At 37.7% G+C, this 20,411-nt stretch overlaps 1 pseudogene; it reads right to left on the reverse strand.

The window, feature by feature from the left end:
* Positions 1-15,615: 15,615 nt before the first annotated feature.
* LOC111186141 (protein HTATIP2 pseudogene) lies at positions 15,616-16,615 on the reverse strand (annotated as a pseudogene).
* Positions 16,616-20,411: the final 3,796 nt, after the last annotated feature.

The following is a 20,411-nucleotide window of genomic DNA, read 5'->3' on the forward strand; positions in this document are numbered from 1 at the left end:
CCTATAGTTAAATAGGGTAGAGTCTCTATTCTGTAGATAGGGGCTGGGTTGAATAAGGAAACGCTTGGACTTTTTTTTTTTTTTTTGCGGTACGCAGGCACTGTTGTGGCCTCTTCCATTGCGGAGCACAGGCTCCGGACGCGCAGGCTCAGCGGCCATGGCTCATGGGCCCAGCCGCTCCGCGGCACGTGGGATCCTCCCGGACCAGGGCACGAACCCATGTCCCCTGCATCGGCAGGCGGACTCTCAACCACTGTGCCACCAGGGAAGCCCAACCCTTGGACTTTGACCAGGATCATCGGGAAACTACCCTCTTCAAATTGGAGTTAAAAGAGTTGAGAAATCAAAAGAGACTTCAGAAACCTTATAATAGGTTGAGTTTTATTTAACTGAGAATACCAAGGAAGGCCCTGGAATGTCCCATATTGTTTGTATTGATGTTTTATTCATAGGCATATAATGTAAATTTTGGTCAGTTATATATATGAGTAAATTATCTGGGAAATTTCAGGGCTTTCTGTATATTAAAATGAGACACAAGGAAGATGGCAACTTACTTCTATCTTTAGATATTATAAGAGGAATACGATTACCAGAATTGCTGCATCCATCATTAAATCCTGAGGGATGATAACCCAAGAGGAAGCATATTAGCTGGGAATGATAGAGGAGAATGACTGGAAATGGCTTTCATGACATTAACACTTTCTGAGTGGCCCTTGACTCATTACAGGATATAATATGTTGCCATTGAATAAGCCAATAGATTTGTATTTACCCCTTACTTGCAGCCAAAACAGTTCGATAAAGAAGGGGGAACAACATTTTCAGTATATCTATGGTTGATGGAAACATCGGAACTATGAGGAATAAAACAAGGTCATAAAATTTGAAGAGAAAAGAATGAAAGGAGCTATAGTAGGGGAGAAGTCAAAATGGTAGGTAAGAAACAGAGCAAGTGAGATCTCTTAGAACATGTTATAGAAGTCTGTCCTTATCAAAAGGACAGAAAGAACTGACTGGAAGATTTTAGGCAAAGAAGGATATTCAGATTTGTATTTTGACGATATTGTTCTGGCAGAAATGCAGAGGATGTATTTGCAACGTAGAAACAGAATGTGTGTACAAATAGAGCAACTGAAGGTAAAGGGATGCAAGGGAGACATAACTGTAACTGGGATTTTGAAATATGCAGTAGAAGTAGAGCAAAAATGTCTAAGCAGTAACTACAATAAAACATTTGATGGACTGGGTTAATGGACTAGACTTTGAAGGGTGTCAAGAATGATAATTATGTTCTGTTCCTTCAGTGGAGTAAACAGTGATACTATTTACTAAGATAGTAAACAATGGAAGAAAACCACACAGCAGAATAGGGGACAGATTGTGAGTTAAGTGAAAAATTCAGTGAAAAGGTGCATGGGAAGATCTATATAGACAGATTCTCTATATCTAGGTGACAATTAAAGCAATGCATGAGAATGAGATGGCTAAGGGCCCAGCGTTGCGCCTTGAAGGATGCCAACAACTGGCTTTATAGAAAACGAAGAGGCAAGAGAGAAAACAGTAAGATAGAAGCCAAAAGATTACTGTGTTAGTTAATCCAAAAAGAAAATGTGCTTTAAAAAGGAGGTTGAGGAGGATTGTGATCACACTAGTTCGTGTAAAATTATAAAACAGAATGCATTTAAAAGTAGATGGAGATTCGAAATAGAAAAATAAATTATTCAATTTGGCTGAATTCTAGAGTTTCCAAATTCCAAATTCATCTTTAGAATAACAGATGCTTTTATATTACAATCTGAAATGCAAAAAATAAATGTGGGACAGAACCAACTAAATATATATTACATTCATCAAAAATGTCTAAAATATCTGAAGTTTATCCTAAATAATTTAATAAGTATTACCACAGAAAATCATATATCCATTCCCTAAAAATGATCAAAACAAGCCTCTCCAAATTAAGAGTACCCAGAGGATTATATAGCTGTAATTCTAGCATTTGTGAAGGATTTTATGTTGTTATTTACTAGATGATCAAATGAAAATGTGAATTTGTCATAGAAACTCATGTCTGGAACTGAAAATGCACCACTTCTTGAGAATTACAGCACTTCCCCACACAATAGTGCTGCATGCAATCTGAATCCTTCCAGGAGCTTAATTCAAAAATATGGTTTTAATAAACAACATAGTTTTACTAGTTTTAGAGTACAGCTAAAATCCAATTTAAATTCAGTGGGGCTATTGTGAGTTTTGTAAACTACAATTTTCTATCAAGTGGAAATAACCCTTTTTGTAGACAAGAATTTAAGATTGGGGTTTGCTAATGAAAAGTCATGAACTCCAGGAAAAGTTTGGAGGTGTTTGTTAGATTGATCAAACTTGTGGGTGGTCAGCTGCAACTCCGCTATCTTGCATTTCAGGAGAAAAATAATGGCTGTGCTAGCTTGCAAAAATGTATGTGCAACTCCAGTTATTCTCTAAACAATTATTGTGTGGGCAATAATTGTTTTTTTAAATAACTTTCTCATGATGTCATTTTCACATATTTGAACAGCTATCCAAAACTTATAAAAATTTTTCATTGCTGAATTATTTGAATGAGTAAAATCTGTACTAGATTTGTGAGACATTGTTTTAAAAATGCTGGTCACAAACACAATCTCTCCTATCTAAACATCAATAACCAAAGAAATTTTTTTCAATCACTTTATTTCAAATAATACACTCCTTAGAACTACATTCCAAGACAAACTATGCATGAGTATTAGATCAAGAGAGAGAAAAACTTCTGTATGAGAGGCAGTATAAGAATCTGTTTCAGGGAGTGATCTTCAAGATGGTGGAGAGGTAAGATGTGGAAATCACTTTCCTCCCCACAAATACATCAAAAATACATCTACATGTGGAATAACTCCTACAGAACACTTACTAAACGTTGGCAGAAGACCTCAGACTTCCCAAAAGGCAAGAAAATCCCCATGTACCTGGGTAGGGCAAAAGAAAAAAGGAAAGACAGAGACAAAAGAATAGGGACAGGATCTGTACTTCTGGGAGGGAGTTGTGAAGGAGGAAAAGTTTCCACACACTTGGAAGCCCCTTCACTGGTGGAGATGGGGGTGGGCAGAGAGGAAGCTTTGGAGCCACGGAGGAAAGCACAGCAACAGGAGTGCAGAGGGCAGAGTGGAGAGATTCCTGCACAGGGGATCAGTGCTGACCTGCGCTCACCAGCCTGAGAGGCTTGTCTGCTCACCCACCGGGGCAGGCAGGGGCTGGGAGCGGAGCCTCGGGCTTTGGAGGTTGGATCCCAGGGAGAGAACTGGGGTTGGCTGTGTGAACACAGCCTGAAGCGGGGTAGTGCGCCACAGCTAGCTGGGAGGGAGTGAAGGAAAAAGTCTGGAACTGCCTAAGAGGCAAGAGACCATTGTTTCGGGGTGCGTAAGGAGAGAGGATTCAGAGCACCACCAAAACGGGTTCCAGAGATGGGAGCAAGCCGTGGATGTCAGCGCGGACCCCACAGACGGGCATGAGACGCTAAGGCTGCTGCTGCCACCAGCAAGAAGCCTGTGTGCGAGCACAGGTCACTATCCACACCTCCCCTCTCAGGAGCCTGTGCAGCCTGCCGCTGCCAAGGTCCCGTGATCCAAGGACAACTTCTCTGGGAGAACACATGGCATGCCAAGGGCTGTTGCAACATCACGCTAGCCTCTGCTGCTACAGGTTAGCCCTGCATTCCATACCCCAACCTGCCCCGGCCTGAGTGAGCCAGAGCACCCTAATCAGCTACTTTAACCCCATCCTGTCTGGGTAGGGAACAGATGTCCTCAGTCGACCTACATACAGCGGTGGGGCAATCCAAAGCTGAACCCCAGGAGCTGTGCAAACAAAGAAGAGAAAGGGAAATTTCTCCCAGCAGCCTCAGGAGGAGCAGTTTAAATCTCCACAGTCACCTTGATGTACCCTGCATCTGTGGAATACCTGAATAGACAACGAATCATGCCAAAATTGAGGTGGTGGACTTTGGGAGCAACTGTAGACTTGGGGTTTGCATTCTGCATCTAATTTGTTTCTGCTTTTATGTTTATTTTAGCTTAGTATTTAGAGTTTATTATCATTGGTAGATTTGTTTATTGATTTGGTTGCTCTCTTTTTTTTAATATATATATTTTTTCCTTTTTCTCTTTTTGTGAGTGTGTATGTGTATGCTTCTTCGTGTGATTTTGTCTGTATAGATTTGCTTTTACCATTTGTCCTAGGGTTCTGTCTGTCCGTTTATTTATTTATTTACTTTTGTATAGTTTTTAGCGTTTGTTACATTGATGGATTTGTTTTTTGGTTTAGTTGTTCTTTCTATTTGTATTACTTTTCTATTTTTAATATTTTTTTTTTTAGTTTTTACTTTAATAACTTATTTTATTTTATTTCACTCTTTCTTTCTTTCTTTCTTTTTTTTCCTCCCTTTTCTTCTGAGACGAGTGGCTGACAGGGTCTTGGTACTCCAGCCGGCTTTCAGGCCTGAGCCTCTGAGGTGGGAGAGCCGAGTTCAGGACATTGGTCCACCAGAGACCTCCCAGCCCCACGTACATCAAACAGTGAAAGACCTCACAGTGATCTCCATCTCAACACTAAGACCCAGCTCCACTCAAAAGCCAGCAAGCAACAGTGCTGTATACCCTATGACAAACAACTAGCAAGAGATGAACACAACCCCACCTAACAGAAGAGAGGCTGCCTAAAATCATAATAAGTTCACAGACAGCACAAAACACACCAGCAGACGTGGTCCTGCCCACCAGGAAGACAAGATCCACTCTCATTCACCAGAACAAAGGGACAAGTCCCCTCGACCAGGAAGCCTACACAATCCACTGAACCAGCCTTACCCACTGGGGATGGACACCAAAAAATAATGGGAAATACGACCTGCAGCCATGAAAAAGAGACCCCAAACACAGTAAGTTAAGCAAAATGAGAAGACAGAGAAATACACAGCAGATGAAAAACCTACCAGACTGAAAAAGTGAAGAGAAAATAGGCAGGACATATTTAAAGTGATGAAAGTAATCTACAACCAAGATTATGCTTCCCAGCATGGATCTCATTCAGATTCGACAGAGAAATTAAAACCTTTACAGACAAGCAAAAGCTAAGGGAATTGAGCACCACCAAAACAGCTTTACAACAAATGCTAAAGGAAATTCTCTAGGCAGGAAACACAAGAGAAGGAAAAGATCTACAATAACAAACCCAAAACAATAAAGAAAATGGCAATAGAAACATACATATCCATAACTACCTTAAATGTAAATGGATTAAATGCTCCAACCAAAAGACATAGACTGGCTGAATGGCTACAAAAAGAAGATCCGTATATATGCTGTCTACAACAGACAAAATTCAGACCTAGGGACACATACAGACTGAAAGTGAGGGGATGGAAAAAGATACTCCATGCAAATGAAAATCAAAAGAAAGCTGGTGTAGCAATTCTCTCATTAGACAAAAAAAACTTTAAAATAAAGACTAGTAAAAGAGACAAAGAAGGACACTACATAATGATCCAGGGATCAATCAAAGAAGAAGATATAACAATTATAAATAGTTATGCGCCCAATATAGGAGCACCTCAATACATAAGGCAAATGCTAACTGCAATAAAAGGGGAAATCAACAGTAACACAATGATAGTAGGGGACATTAACACCCCATTTTCACCAATGGACAGATCATCCAAATTGAAAATAAATAAGGAAACATAAGTTTTAAATAATACATTAAACAAGATGGGCTTAATTGATATTTATAAGACATTCCATCCAAAAACAACAGAATACACTTTCTTCTCAAGTGCTCATGGATCATTCTCCAGGATAGATCATATCTTGGGTCACAAGTCAAGCCTGGGTAAATTTAAGAAAATTGAAGTCATATCCAATATCTTTTCCAACCATAACACTATGAGACTAGATATCAATTACAGGAAAAGATCTGTAAAAAATACCATCAAATGGAGGCTAAACAATACACGACTTAATAACCAAGAGATCACTGAAGAAATCAAAGAGGAAATCAAAAAATACCTAGAAACAAATGACAATGAAAACACAATGACACAAAACCTATGGGATGCAGCAAAAGCAGTTCTAAGAGGGAAGTTTATAGCAATACAATCCTACCTCAAGAAAAAAGAAACATCTCAAATAAACAACCTAACCTTACACCTAAAGCAATTAGAGAAAGAAGAACAAAAAAACCCCAAAGTTAGCAGAAGGAAAGAAATCATAAAGATCAGAGGAGAAATAAATGAAAATCAAATGAAGGAAACGATAGCAAAGATCAATAAAACTAAAAGCTGCTTCTTTGAGAATATAAAGAAAATTGATGAACCATTAGCCAGACTCATCAAGAAAAAAAGGGAGAAGAATCAAATCAATAGAATTAGAGATGAAAAAGGAGAAGTAATAACTGACACTGCAGAACTACAAAGGATCATGAGAGATTACTAGAAGCAATTATATGCCAATAAAATGGACAACCTGGAAGATATGGACAAATTCTTAGAAAAGCACCACCTCTGAGACTGAAGCAGGAAGAAATAGAAAATATAAACAGACCAATCACAAGCCCTGAAATTGAAACTGTGATTAAAAACCTTCCAACAAACAAAAGTCCAGAACCAGAAGGCTTCACAGGCAAATTCTATCAAACATTTAGAGAAGAGCTAACATCTATCCTTCTCAAACTCTTCCACAATATAGCAGATGGAGGAACACTCCCAAAATCATTCTACGAGTCCACCATCACCCTGATACCAAAACCAGACAAAGATGTCACAAAAAAAGAAAACTCCAGGCCAATATCACTGATGAACATAGATGCAAAAACCCTCAACAAAATACTAGCAAACAGAATCCAACAGCACATAAAGAGATCATACACCATGATCAAGTGGGGTTTATCACAGGAATGCAAGGATTCTTTATACACAAATCAATCAACGTTATACACCACATTTAAAAAATTGAAGGAGAAAAAACATACGATCATCTCAATAGATGCAGAAAAAGCTTTTGACAAAGTTTAATACCCATTTATGATAAAAAACCCTCCAGAAAGTAGGCATAGAGGGAACTTACCTCAACATAATAAAGGCCATATATGACAACCCCACAGCCAACATCATTCTCAATGGTGAAGAAGTGAAACCATTTCCACTAAGATCAGGAACAGGACAAAGTTGCCCACCCTCACCACTATTATTCAACACAGTTTTGGAAGTTTTAGCCACAGCAATGAGAGAAGAACAATAAAAGGAATCCAAATCAGAAAAGAAGAAGGAAAGCTCTCACTGTTTGAAAATGACATGACACTATTCATAGAAAATCCTAAAGATGCTACCAGAAAACTACTAGAGCTAATCAATAAATTTGGTAAAGTAGTAGGATACAAAATTAATGCACACAAATCTCTTGCCTTCCTATGTACTAATGATGAAAAATCTGAAAGAGAAATTAAGGAAACACTCCCATTTACCATTGCAACAAAAAGGATAAAATACCTAGGAATAAACCTAACTAAAGAGACAAAAGACCTATATGCAGAAAACTATGACACTGATGAAAGAAATTAAAGATGATACAAACAAACGGAGGAATATACCATGTTCTTGGATTGGAAGAATCAACATTGTGAAAATGAGTCTACTACCCAAAGCCATCTACAGATTCAATGCAATCCCTATCAAACTACGAATAGCATTTTTCACAGAAGTGGAACAAAAATTTTCACAATTTGTATGGAAACACAAAAGACCCCGAATAACCAAAGCAATCTTGAGAAAGAAAAACAGAACCTGACTTATCAGGATCCCTGACTTCAGACTATATTACAAAGCTACAGCAATCAAGACAGTATGGCACTGTCACAAAACAGAAATATAGATCAATGGAACAGGCTGGAAAGCCCAGAGATAAACCCATGCACATATGGTCACCTTATCTTTGATAAAGGAGGCAAGAATATACAATGGAGAACAGACAGCCTCTTCAAGAAGTGGTGCTGGGAAAACCAGACAGCTATATGTAAAAGAATGAAATTAGTACACTCCCTAACCCCGTACACAAAAATAAACTCAAAATGGATTAAAGACCTAAATGTAAGGCTAGACACTATAAAACTCTTAGAGGAAAACATAGGCAGAACACTCTATGACATAAATCACAGCAAGATCCTTTTTGACCCACCTCCTAGAGGAATAGAAAAAAAAACACAAATAAACAAATGGGACCTAATGAAAGTTAAAAGCTTTTGCACAGCAAAGGAAAGTATAAACAAGATGAAAAGACAACCCTCAGAATGGGAGAAAATAGTTGCAAACGAAGCAACTGACAAATGATTTATCTCCAAAATATACAAGCAGCCCATGTAGCTCGATATCAAAAAAACAAACAACCCAATCCAAAAAAGGGAAGAAGACCTAAATAGATATTTCTCCAAAGAAGATATACAGATTGCCAACAAACACATGAAAGAATGCTCAACATCATTAAACATTAGAGAAATGCAAATCAAAACTACCATGAGGTATCACCTCACACCAGTTAGAACGGCCATCATCAAAACATCTACAAACAATTAATGCTGGAGAGGGTGTGGAGAAAAGGGAACCCTCTTGCACTGTTGGTGGGACTGTAAATTGATACAGCCATTATGGAAAACAGTATGGAAGTTCCTTAAAAAACCTAAACATAGAGCTACTATACAACCTAGCAATCCCACTGCTGGGCATATACTCTGAGAAAACCATAATTCACAAAGAATCATGTACCACAATGTTCATTGCAGCACTATTTACAATAGCCAGGACACGGGAGCAACCTAAGTTTACATCGACAGATGAATGGATAAAGAAGATGTGGTACGTATATACAGTGGAATATTACTCATCCATAAAAAGAAACAAAATTGAGTTATCTTCAGTGAGGTGGATGAACCTAGAGACTGTCATACAGAGTGAAGTAAGTCAGAAAGAGAAAAACAAATACCGTATGCTAACACATATATATTTGGAATCTAAAGAAAAAAAATGGTTCTGCAGAAGCTAGGGGCAGGACAGGAATAAAGATACACAGGTAGAGAATGGACTTGAGGGCATGGGGAGGGGGAATGGTAAGCTGGGACAAAGTGACAGTAGCATGGACATATATACACAACCAAATGTGAAATAGATAGCTAGTGGGAAGCAGGTGCATAGCACAGGGAGATTAGCTCCGTGCTTTGTGTCCACCTAGCGGGGTGGGATATTGAGGGTGGGAGGGAGACACAAGAGGGAGGGGATATGGTGATATATGTATACATATAGCTGATTCACTTTGATATACAGCAGAAACTAATACGCCATTGTAAAGCAATTATATTCCAATAAAGATGTGAAAAAAAATAAGAATCTGTTTGAGAACTTTTCTTTCTGGGTAAAAATCTCACTTTTAATTTACAAGATATATGACCTTAGGCAGTTACTTACTCTCCCTTTTCCTTAGTTTTCCTATTTACAAAATCTGGATAATAAGTATAACTTTATCTTATGACTATTGTGGAGAATAAATATGTTGGTATTTGCAAGAAGATAAAATAATTCATTGCATATAGTAAATACACAATACATATTAGATATTAATATATATTAAAATACAGGTGGGATATACAGATGTATACTTTTTAAGATATTCAAGTCTTTTAGTTTCCTTAGTTTGCTCTGCAAGATTTCAGAGCATGTTTCAGTGTATGTGTGTGTATGTGTATGTAACTCTGTGTGTCTATTAATAGATTCATTGCTAAATTTGAAACAGAATTATTTTTCTGCTGTTTCCAAATTGGCAAAGGGCTCAAAGTTGAAGACAATGCATGTTAAGTGAAGAGAGACTCTAAATTTAACGTTCTCAGAGTTGCCCAGCATATCTGCCCTCATGGTTTGCAGAGCCTCAGGCAAATATATTTTAGGAGGCTTCTCTTTCTATAAACAATTTGATTAAAAATGTATCACAAGATATATGATCCCTTGTGAGATATACTGATTTATCAATGATGAATTAATTAATGGCAAATCAGTGGTACTTGCATATTTTATGGCCAATGAGTGCATGGTAAGAGTATTCTAGTGTCCAGACACCATTTCTTCCTACTCAGTTCTAGGAACCATCTCTGTATTCTTCATTGTCAAATGCATTGTTAGTGGCTAATGTCATATTTCCTATCATGAGGAGCAAGGCTATTACTCCCAATGCTGTGCTCTTAGGAAACCATTTGTGTAAAACAATTAAGATCTTCTTGTTTCTTCAGCTCCTTATCAATTTTTATTTATTTTTTAAAAATGCTGTTTACCTCACTACTCATGATACTGCATCATCCTTCAAACAGCCAATGACTATCAGCTTCCAATGGCTCTATAATGGCTGTTATTGTGCTTTGTTGAGGATACCCACAAATGTAAGTCTTACCCAGATGTGCAGGAAGACAAGAATCATAATTTTCTTTCTAGTCATGTTAAATTTACCACTTGGAGTATTATAGGCTAAATACAGTATGATATTCATCTTCTAATGATGACTTCTCTTGAACTATTTAAGTTATAGTCACTACATTCTTAAAATGTGATTTCTTTCCATGTAAACTGCAAACCTGCCTTCTACACAGTGCTGTCAGTGAGGTAGACAGTCAAGGGTCCATGGGCAAAAGTTCCATTTATACAAGGGAACTTCCACTTCTAGTTTTCATAACTTAAGATTTATCAGTTGAAGCATGAGGGGGTAGCAATGAGAAGTGTCTATTGATGTTGAAGAGCAACAATCTTGAAAAAAACTCAGAGGAGATTGCCAATGCCATCCTTGAAGGATTGTCTGAGCTGGTGGAGTGACTGCCCTGGGTGCCAGTGCCTGGGGATGCACAAGATGAAGAACACATGTTACTACCCCAACTGCCCTTGGGTGCTGTAGAACATGGGTGGCACCATGGGTGGCACCATGGTTAGAGCACTGGCAGCTGAGAGCTAATGCCCAGGCTTTATATGGCTCAAGCCCAAAGGTAATCAGACCACTGTTAACTCAGAGTCTTAAAATTTTCCTATGTCCGATGTGACTGAGACTCACTCAAGATCAGCATGTCAGTACCATCCTGGTAGCCCCATCTAATGCAATCCCATGAGACAAATACCACCTTAGTCAGTAGGTGTGGCCCACTTACCATGCTGTGCTCCTGGACTAGAAACCATCCAGGACCCTGGGGTAATCCTATCAGCTTGAGTCTCAGAGCTCTTGGGGCATCTGGTAGACCCCATGCTTGGGATAAAGAGGTAGAAAGTTCCCTGCAAGGAGAGAAACAAAGACATGGGCTCAGGGCACCCTGCCTGGATAGCACTGCCAGCCCAAGCTGATCCCAATCACCAGGGAGAACACAGAAAATTTTGAAATAGGTGCTTCTAGAGACCAGAATTCACACAAGGCAAGATCCAGGCTTGGAGTGCCCTGCCCAGATGGCATGGGAAGGCACCACAAAGTGCAGCTCCTCCTTGACCCCCCCCACCCCCCCAATCAGCCCTGGGAAGGAGTGCTGCCTACCTTTTACCTACAGGGTAGAGATTTACTGAGAAAGAATTCATTGACGGAATTTAAGGAAAAGAAAACACACAAGGAAAGCAAAGTTCTTCTTCCCCCTCAAGCCAAGTGAGGGTAGCTCTAAGAGAACCCCTTAGAAAAATATGGGAGATGTATGCAAGATGAGGAGCCTGAAATCTCACACCTCAGTGAGCTCTTCAGGTGATTCTAATCCATGCTAAACCCTGAGAACCACTAAGGAGAGGATTGTTGTGACTCACAGTTTCAAATATTTTGGTTCCCTAAGGTCATATTTCAGAGGAAGAGTTGCTGTTTTAGACTATCTTTTCCTGATGTCAATAAACATTTGAATCATTTAAATCCCCTTTCTCTGATTTCATGCTTTCATGCTTTACCAAGACAACTTCTGATTTCATTTGGCTTCTATATCACTTAAAAGGCTACAAACTGCATTAAATGAAAATTTCCAATTCAAACAGAATTAACAACAAAAAAGGTATCATCAAATAAATGAATGAATGATTGAATGATAGAATGGGGTAGCTTTCAGAGTTGGTTAACTGGGTGGCTCAATAACACCATCAAGGGCCATATTTCCTTTTTTATTCTCACCTTTGTTCTCATGTTTCCAAAATGGTTGCAGCATCCCAGGCATCAGTCATAACTACAGAAACATCCTTGTGCATATATTTTAAAGAAGTTTCACAGCTGAATTCCAGAATTGTATCAGAGACCTAAGCCTAACACAATCACTGTCAAGAATATTTGAACCACCACAATTGGGTTAAAACAATTAGGAATCATTCTCTGAGCTGTGTTGGGAAGAGGGTGGCAAGTGTGAAGCAATTTGATGTAAGCCAATTTCTTGCAATAAATCTCTTAGTATCCATCTCCTACTGGTTCTATGTCTCTGGTTGAAACCTGACTAGTATGCTTTATATCACAGATATTCACTAAATTAAATTTTATTAATTGTAAAGTACATTATAAATATCTTCCCTGGTAACCCCTACCTCACTTCATGATCTCATTAAAATATACATAGAAAATCCATTTCATATCAGGGTATATCATGCTGTGATATTAATTGGATATACTATGAATTAAAAAGTGATTATAATAGTTAATATGTAACTATAAAATGGGTCTTTCACCAAAAGCAAATATTCTAGGCAGGTTCCTTTTTAGCTATACATTCATTCGTTCATATGTGAAAAACGCTGGATATTAGTAGACCTCAAAACATACATGACAACTAAATATGAATATCACTTTGCTTCAATTAGAAAAAGGCAAATTGGTTTGCTGATATTTGATTTAAATGATTTCTGTTTTCTTTCTGGTACTGAGAGAAAACATTTTGCACATAGCTGATATGTAATAAACATCTGCTTATTATTAGAAAATTACATATTTATTTTGCATTCTATTTTGCAGAAATTCACTGATGGCAGTCAAAAAGCTATTTTTTAGAGAAGTCATTGATCAGTTTTCATTATTTTTGGATATTAACAAAGAGCAACTATTTACACTGCTATTTAATGTGTAAAATTATATCTATTAAAGGACACTAATAATTTTTGTAAATTTTTTATAAAGTAAATTAACTTGATAACCCATTGCAGTATTCACGAATGCATTTTTCACAGAACTAGAATAAATGATTATAAATTTGTACGAAAAAAACAAAGACCCAGAATAGCCAAAACAATCTTGAGAAAGCAGAACAAAGCTGGAGGTGTCACACTCCCTGATTTCAAGCTATACTACAAAGTTACAGTAATCAAAACAGTATGGTGCTAGCACCAAAAAAGACACATAGATCAATGAAACAGAATAAAGAGCCCCCAAATGAATCCACATTTATATGTTCAATTAACCTACAACAAAGAAGAAAAGAATATACAATAAAAAGACAGCTTCTTCAATAAATGGTGTTGGGAAAACGGGACAGCTACATGCAAATAAAACTGGACTACTTTCTCACAGCATATACAAAAAGTAAACTCAAAATGGATTAAAAACTTAAATGTAAGATCTGAAACCATAAAACTCCTAGAAGAAAACCTAGGTAGTACAATCTTTGACATTGGTCTTAGCAATACTCTTTCAGATCTGTCACCTCAGGTAAAGGAAGCAAAAGCAAAAATAAACAAATGGGACTACATCAAACAAAAAACTTCTGCACAGCAAAGGGAACTATTGACCAAACAAAAAGGTGGATAAGTGAATGGAAGAAAATACTTACAAAGGTTATATGTATTTATAAAGGGTTAATATACAAAGAACTCATATGACTCAACATCAAAAAAATATGCAACCTGCTCAAAAAATGGGCAGAGGACTTAAACAGACATTTTTCAAAGATGACATACAGATGGCCAAGAGACACATAAAAAATGCTCAACATCACTAATCATCAGAGAAATGTAAATGAAAACCACAATGAGACACCACCTCACACATGTCAGAATGACTATCATCAAAAAGGCAACAAATAACAAGTGCTGGTGAGCATGTGGAGAAATGGGAAGCCTTGTGCACTGCAGGCAGGAAGGTAAATTGGTATAGCCACAATGGAAAACATTATGAAGGTTTCTCAAAAAATTAAAAATAGAACCCACCATATGATATAACAATTTCACTTCTGGGTATTTACCATAAGAAAACAAAAACACTAATTTGAAAAGATACACGTACCCCAATGTTTATTGTAGCATTATTTACAACAGCCAAGATATGGAAGCAACCTCAGTGAATAAAGAAAAGTATATATTATATTACATATATATCTGTAATTGCTCAGCCTTTAAAAAAGTGAAATCATGCCATTTTTTTTTTGTCCACTGAAGCTTGAAATTTATTACCTTGCTTCCCTCAGCACACAAGACAAATTTCCTTTGTTCCATGATGGAAATTAACAGTGTGCTCCTCTTGACTTTGACCCTTCCTTCTGCCTCTTCCTTTCCTTTTCCATAGTTTTTCAAGTAAAGCACTTTGAAATATACATTTACTGGCTATGTGAACATTTTGTGGTTAATCATTAGAGGGATCCTAGACCAATGGAGAAACCCAAACATTTCTATTTTATTCATCCATGGCATGTACTGATCCAGCAACAATTAACTGTAACTTCCTGTAAATATACTGGATGCTCTTGCAGAGTAGTTAAAAACAGAAGCTATGGATTCAGGCTCACTTGGGTTAGAATCCTGGCTTTGCCATTTCCTAGCTTCAGGCTTCAGCTTTAAGCCCTCGGGCAAGGTACTTAACCACAGTGAGCCTCGGTTTCCCCACCTAAGATATGGGGATGATAGTACTGCCTGTAAGAATTATAAGGATTGTCTGCAGGGTTAAAGGACAGACAGTATGTGTAAAGGCTGGCAATTAGCAAGTACTTGATATGTATTAGCTGCTATTCTATCATCCCATTGGCCAAAATACTGCATATTACCACCGTTACTTAGGCATTTTCTAACAATGTAAGGACACCCACGACTTGTACATTTATTTTAATTCTTCTATTTAATTCTCCCATGAATTATATAAGCTCGGCTATATAATAACTTTTATTATATATTCTAAAGAAGTAGTAAAGCACAATGTTCACTTACACAATTAACATGCAGTCAGCACTGGGTAACTCAGAGACACAAATGTCAACAATTTTTGTTCAGAACTCATCTGCATGATACATAAAGTCTGCACTGCTGCTGTGACTCTGCAGACAAGCTTTCAAAGCTGGCCTCCCCACCAGTGGCGTCATAAGAGAAGCTTAAATAAAACAACAGATTTCTGTGCCCATACCCCCCAAGTTCTGATTCAGAAAGTCTGAGGTAGGGCCTATGAATCTCTCATTACTGTGCCGAACATGAGACACCAGACCACTAGGGAGCTGCTGGATCTCTATTTTTGAAAGGCTCCCCGGGTGATTCTACATATGTAGAATCAGGCTCTAAAATGCTGATGCAGAGCATGATCATTTTTTGATTGGATCTGGGAGACTAAGAATAGTGAAACCACAGTTAAAGCACATGTTTTTTTTAGACCCTGAAATTACCGTTAGGTGATAGGTGTTCAGCCTGACACTGGAAAGCATTTCTCCATTGTGGTCACGGCTTGAGAAAGCCATCAGCTTTCCCCAGTTCGTGGATGGCCTTGTTATCCAGCAGTTCCTTCTTGTCACTTGGTCTCACTGCGTTGTTCAGCATTGCTCTAACCACAGTCATCACTGGCACAGAATGGCCGCTGGATCAAGGTTCTGGTAAGGAGCCATAGAACCTCCTAACCAACCATTCACCTGGGCAAGATTCTTGCCTATCACATAATAGAACTCTGGGCCAAAATATGGAGTAACGATCAAATTTTAACTCTTCAACCCTAGCTTCCATTTCTCCCTTGACTTGCAGATATAAAAAATTGCTTGACTTGTCAGCTCCCTTAGAGGACAGCAAGTTGAAATGTTTGCACCCTCCAGCTTTTGCCAGCTCTGCAGCCTTCAGGACGTAATCTCGATCAACACGAACTAATGCCTCCGCCCCAGCTTTTTGTCTGGTGGTACCCAGGCAATAGAATACAACATCATGACCTTGAAAGGCAGAAGCGTGGTCATCCAATTTCTCAAAGTCCACCACTTCTTGATTTACGTTTTTAGAAACTTCCTCGTTGAAGGTAAGCTTCCTCCGGCCAGTCAGCGTGACTTTGGAAAACAGGCTCTGCTCCAGAGTTTCTTTCAAGAGTACTCTGTCGGTTTCCCCGCTGGCACCCAAAATAAAGACGGATTTATTCTGCATCCTGAAGTCTTCCGAAGCCTCGGCAGCGCTTCTGTCTCAGCCATGCTAGAGCCGGCCCCCGGCCCCGGGTCCTCAGGATGCAGCAGAAGCAGCGCGCCACGGCCACCAGCTCGACACCGGCGCCGCCACCGCCACCGCCCACGCTCAGGGCTGCGGGCCGGGACATTTGGCCATCCCTCCAGCCCAGCGCTTTCCTCCCCTCGCCGGCCTCTGTGAGGACCCTCCCCTGTCCGCGCCTACCTGACTGTGTCAATCTTGGCATTTTTGACAACACAGATGGATCTAGAGGCTATCATGCTAAGTGAAATAAATCAGAGAGACGAACACAAATATCGCACGACCTCACTTACAGGTGAAAGCTAAAAACAGGTGTTTGCCAGATTGGAGGAGGGTAGAGGAGTTGTGCAAAATAGGTAGCGGGGATTAAGAGGTACAGACTTCCAGGTATAAAATAAACCATGGGGATGTAATATAAAGCAAGGAATATGGTTAATAATAATAATATTAACCATGTTCCTTGTGAGGGGACCGATGGTCACCAGATTTATCATGGTGATCATTTTGTAATCTATGTAAATGTAAAACCACTATGTAGTATACCTGAAACTAACATAAGATTGTACACCCACTATATTTCAATTAAAAAACAAAAAACGTTTTTTGGATAGGTCAACAATAATGTCCAGAGCTTGATTAAACCAGGTCACAAGCTCTACAGATTAGGTATCTCAAACTTGTATGGATTAATTATTTTCTTTTAAGGATCTTACACCAGGATCTGCCATAGTAGATCAAGCATTTTTAATTAACAGAAATTAAAGCAGTATCCAGTACCTACCTATGGTTTTGGAAAATTTTTTTGCTGTTTGGTTGAACTACGATTGTTCAGACTATTTGATGGAACATATTCAAACTGGTTCTTGAGTAATTAAGCTCATCTGGAGTCTTTCTATAATACTTTGGATTAATATGATTTTTGTACAAAAATTAATTCCATATTGAGAGAAGTAGAGTGTGGCACTGGGATGTTTAGTTGTTTTGTTTTTTCTTGCACACGATGAGAGAAGGCAGAATCACTGGCTGATGGAATCTAATAATCATTTACCTAAAGCTGACTTGAACCAGATTTAGCTGTTCTTACTCTGCTCATCAAGATATGAAGCTTTGGGGCTTTGGCTACAGATCACTTCTTTAATAAATGGTTGTAATTTCAAAGACTTTTGCAGTACGCGGGCCTCTCACTGTTGTGGCCTCTCCCGTTGCGGAGCACAGGCTCCGGAGGCGCAGGCTCAGCGGCCATGGCTCACGGGCCCAGCCGCTCCGCGGCATGTGGGATCTTCCCGGACCAGGGCATGAACCCGTGTCCCCTGCATCGGCAGGCGGACTCTCAACCACTGCACTACCAGCGAAGCCCTCAATGACCTTTTCTTAAACCTCCTTATCTACTTACATGCAAAATTGCAAGAAATGAAGCTTGAGATTTTTCCAATCCATGTCTTAAAACTAGAATTACTCCCACTGTGACACGAATTAGAGTGTAGTTATGATCATTTAAAATACCAAGTTGAACAATTATTTTTACAATCCCACAATTCTGATTCCTTTCCACCCTAGACTTTTCAACATTAGTCAGGAAAACGAGAAGAAAAAGAACTGACAACATAATTTTTTCTCTTTTCTGTTTAACAAATGAAAGTAAAAAAGAAATGTAATCGAACAAATGGAATACATGCCTACTATCTTAGATACCTTTAGAAAGTTTATTCATTCATTGTTTCATCACTCATTCAAATATTTATAGAGTGCTTAATATGAACTGGCAATATCGTAGGCACTGCGGATGTTACATATACAAGAAAAATCTCTGCCATTGTAAAATGTATATAATAGTGAGTGGAGATAGAAAATAACTTGTAAGCAAAAAATATTTCAGATAAGGATAATTAACATGGACAAAATGAAACAAAGTAATTCATGAAAATGCATGTTGTGTGATGAGGTGTGAGGGGGGCATGAAGAACATCTTTAATTAGAACTGTCAGCAAAAGCCAAGCTGAGGTTATGGTATTTTAATTAATATAGAACCAATCACAAAATCAATACTATAATAATATGCCACTGAAAAATTTTATTTAAAATCAAGTCAAATGTTTCAATGATTTTACGAAGTACATTAAAAAGCAAGTATCAAAAATGAGAGAAAACCTTTAAATTCATCTTTATGTATGGAGAGTAGTATCAACATCATTAAATATATTAAGTGGATAACTATTATAATTTAATAGTATAATGATATAAAAGATGATGTGTTCTCCTTTTTCTTTGATTTACTTATCACACATGATGTCAAAATCATAAAATGACAAAGGCTCAAGGAGAACTGTAAGCTTATGTATTAAAGATGGTTGATGTATCCAAAATGTTTGCAAAATATGACTTTAGGATGAGGGATGGAATATGTAGAAATATGAATCTTTTTATTTCATAAAACTGCTAAATATTCTTTTATTTTTTTTAATTTTTAATTTTTGAATTTCATTTTATTTATTTTTTTATATATCAGATTCTTATTAGTGGTGTGATGAATTGGGAGATTGGAATTGCCAGATATACACTAATATGTATAAAATGGATAACTACATATTCTTTTAGATCATTGATATTTGACTTTTCACAAGAATATACTGACTACTGAGTTATTAAATTTTCACTGTATACTTCTCTGAGGTTGACTCAATTAGACATCTGTCTAGCTATTATTTGTAGGTTTGTAATTCTTACCAGAGAAATCACCCATTTTGTTTATTTTTTAAAATGAAAGGCATGGTAAAATGAAAGGTAATTTTCTTAATTTTAGGTGTACTTTCTATCTCAAGTATTGCTCATTTCTATTTCCTTCTCTACGCAGTCTCCTTATTAATCTATCAAAAATACAAACATATCGTTGAAAAGTGTGAGCATATAAATTCCATGCTTAAAATGCTTCAAAGACTCATTATCTGGTCAATGCTTTACAACATGTTTCACTGATATGTTCTAAATTGTATTGGACATTGAACATATATATCAGGGTGTGGGGATATTTTTACTGAGGTATATTTTATATTCAGTAAAGTGAACAAAATTTAAGTGTATAATTCAACACATTTTAAAAAATTCTTTCACATGATAACTCAGACTCCTATCAAAATACAGAATATTTTCATCATTTGAGAAAAAGCCCTTCTGCTTCTTCCCAAACTCCACACCTCTCCCCACTCCACCTGTCAAGAAGCAACCATTGTTGTGTTTCCTCAAAAGCTTCTTTGACTATAACAGAATTTCTAATCTAACTACAGAGTGTGGGGCTTCTTTTGATCAGCTAAATAGAAAAATGTTTCTTACGTTTATCAATTTTTGTACATATTAGTAGTTTATTCCTTTGTTGTCTTAATTTGCTGAGAGTTATTCCACTACCTGGATATACAACATTTTTCCTAGCCATCCTCCAGTTGATGAACAATTGGATGTTTCCTGTTTTGAGCAACTATGAATATCCCTGTTATGTTATGGACATCCTTGTGTACCTTTTTGTGTACATATGTTTTCAATTCTCTTGTTTAAATAACTAAGTATAGAATAGTTAGGTCATGTTAAAAAAAAAACTTTATGTTTAACTTTAAGAGAAACTGAGAAGCTAATTTCCAAGATGACTTTAATCATTTTATTCTCCCATCACTAATGTCTACATCTATGCCAACATTGAAGGTTGATGGCCTTTCTGAAATCTAGTAAATATGTAGTAATATCTCACTGAGGTCTTATTTTGCATTTCTCTGATGACTAATAATGGTCACTTGTTCATATGCTTATTGGGCATTTATCTTATTTTGTGAAATTTTTTGTATCTTTTGACTAATTTTTAATTTGGTTGTGTTTTTATTATTGAATTGTAGCAGTTATATATTCTGGATACAGATTCCTTGTCAAATGAACTGTAGATATTTTCTCCCAGTCTGTAGTT

This window comes from Delphinapterus leucas, chromosome 5 (genome assembly GCF_059928025.1).
Source record: "Delphinapterus leucas isolate spDelLeu-1000000601 "Yukka" chromosome 5, BTC_Dleu_Yukka2, whole genome shotgun sequence".
Taxonomy (NCBI): domain Eukaryota; kingdom Metazoa; phylum Chordata; class Mammalia; order Artiodactyla; family Monodontidae; genus Delphinapterus; species Delphinapterus leucas.